Below are 2,440 nucleotides of genomic sequence, written 5' to 3'. Positions count from 1 at the left end.
AAGATACGCAAGTGGGACACGAAGCTTTTGCGTATGAACGGCTCTCTTATTAACGTTAGAACTAGACCATAGCAAATCAGCGTCGGAAATGTACAGTGCCCAGCGATTGAAGCGCTGGCAGCGTGCGGCTGCCGCCGTTTTTTTTTTCTTTTCAAACCACAGGTGAGCGCCGTGGGACCAAATGCAGTCATAATGCGTTACGAAGGTTTTCGCTTTCCCTCTACACCACAATGCATCAGTTCGGTGTCCCCAGCGCTTACAGTCAGTGCAAAAAGCGCTGGCGACCATACGATTCGAGTATCGCGTTTCAATTGCTGAGCACTGTACGCGCTGTTGCCTACAGACCGCACATATACAGACTTTCCGCCTGAAAAACGCGATGCCGCTGATGAACAACGATTGAATTGAATGGCGTAACCAGCTTCAGTCATGTTTCAGTAACTGTTGGTGCACCCAAAGACGCAACATGTTTGATCAGACTTTGTTTCACGGCAGCGCCTGCTGCGCGCGGCCCGGCCGCCACATGCCATTACTTTCACGGCGCAGCCGCATGAAGGCGCCACCGGTCCAAATTCATCCCGCGCCCGGTGCCTATTGGGCCCTCTTTCGAGATGTGGACCCCCACGACAGCCGAGCACCAGGCCAGGGGACATCTCTACCCATTAGAAAAACTGGTGGGTTCCCGGCGGCACCGGGATTTGAGCTCGGTACCTCCCGCATACGAGGCGGATGCTCTACCGCTAGGCCATCGCTGCGGTTCTAGAAGTATTGGCCCGCCAAACAGTATCCCCCCGACCTTACACGGTTCAGTCAGGGCCGGGCACCCTTCCCAGGACCTTCACTCATACTGGGTGCAGCAAGGCATGCCGGCCTACCGAGCCACCTCCCAGGGCCGGGTCGCTAGCCAGAGCTATACGTCCTGTACCCATTTACGTTGGGTCATCGTCGGACCGAAGTCCTCCCATTGAGCGTGACGGCCCACCCTACTACTGTCACCTCGTTGGTCATGTTGTGGGCGACCCACGTACTCGAGTTGGCGGGGGCGTTAACTCCCCGAATGCCTCCCGTGAAAGGCACCTCTGCCGGGCGCAGTAGCGTCCTCGAGCTTGGTGATTCCCTTGTACACCAGGCCTCTGGCTGGGAAGCCATCTCTCCCCTAGTATTAAAGCGGTTGGGTTGACCGCCGGCTCTACCCAGAGGGCCTACCGCCTCAGTGACAGGAGGTCTGAGTCCTGACATCAGGAAACTCCCGATAGTCACCTTACGGTACTATTCCCAAACCCGAAGGCTTGGTTTCGCTTCCTCGCCCTCTTGGCCACTTTACAGTGTTGCCCGCGGCGTCCCACGTGGAGGGGGGGGGGGGGGGCGAGGTTCGACACAGGCAGCGCTTCCTTGATCGAGATCACCGGCTTGGATTACACGAGAGTGCCACCTCTCGCAGCGAATTCACCTGTGACTTGTGTGGATCTCCGGCACCGGTTGAAGCAACCGCACATGCAACCTGTCTAGATTCCACTCACGCAGCCTCCAATGAGCTCGATTACAGGGGCTGGCAAGTTCCCCCAGCTTTATAAGTCGAGCTTGTCCAGACGCTTGGGATCTAGACGTACCTCGCCTCTCATCCCGTTACCTACCTCTCGGTGGTTACGTCGGCCTCCTGCTTGGATTACAAGGAGGCGCAACCCTCCCCGGCCTTAGGTAAAAGCTCTCGCATTGTGCTACGTCTACCATTGACTGACGTGCACGGCCTCCGGGAAGCTGGATTACAGAGGGCCGCCACACCCTCCAGCGTCAGCTAGCCAAGACGCAAGTGTTCCTCCAGACCAGGCACACGGCTTATGCAACACACCGCAGTGCCCCATCCTGACGAACGGGTGGAGATCCACCTGTGATTGGACCAACCACCCGGGCTCCGCTTGGATTACAGGAGTGCGCTTCTCCCGCCCGTAGCATGGAAGTACAAGCCACAGCGCCGCAAGAAGTATTGGCCCGCCAAACAGTATCCCCCCGACCTTACACGGTTCAGTCAGGGCCGGGCACCCTTCCCAGGACCTTTACTCATACTGGGTGCAGCAAGGCATGCCGGCCTACCGAGCCACCTCCCAGGGCCGGGTCGCGCTAGCCAGAGCTATACGTCCTGTACCCATTTACGTTGGGTCATCGTCGGACCGAAGTCCTCCCATCGAGCGTGACGGCCCACCTACTACTACTGTCACCTCGTTGGGTCATGTTGTGGGCGACCCACGTACTCGAGTTGGCGGGGGCGTTAACTCCCCGAATGCCTCCCGTGAAGGCACCTCTGCCGGGCGCCGTAGCGTCCTCGAGCTTGGTGATGTCCCTTGTACACCCGCCTTGGGGCTGGGGAGATTGCTGGAGGGCATCAGTGAAATTTGTCGTCCACTCGGCACTCACTCTCACCCGAAGCTGTTGCCCCACTAGT

General features: G+C 58.4%; 1 long non-coding RNA gene across 1 annotated transcript; it reads right to left on the bottom strand.

Annotated features, from left to right (window-relative positions):
* Positions 1 to 761: 761 nt before the first annotated feature.
* On the bottom strand, positions 762 to 2,333 carry LOC125941506 (uncharacterized). Its single transcript, XR_007464388.1, has 2 exons — positions 2,298 to 2,333; positions 762 to 1,077 (listed from the first exon to the last, which is right to left on the bottom strand). It is a non-coding gene; the product is annotated as an uncharacterized LOC125941506 (long non-coding RNA).
* Positions 2,334 to 2,440: the final 107 nt, after the last annotated feature.

Source organism: Dermacentor silvarum, chromosome 11, assembly GCF_013339745.2.
Source record: "Dermacentor silvarum isolate Dsil-2018 chromosome 11, BIME_Dsil_1.4, whole genome shotgun sequence".
NCBI classification, from domain to species: Eukaryota; Metazoa; Arthropoda; class Arachnida; order Ixodida; family Ixodidae; genus Dermacentor; species Dermacentor silvarum.
The sequence above is the reverse complement of the archived record's forward strand: the minus strand, read 5'-3'. Positions and strand labels throughout refer to the sequence as shown.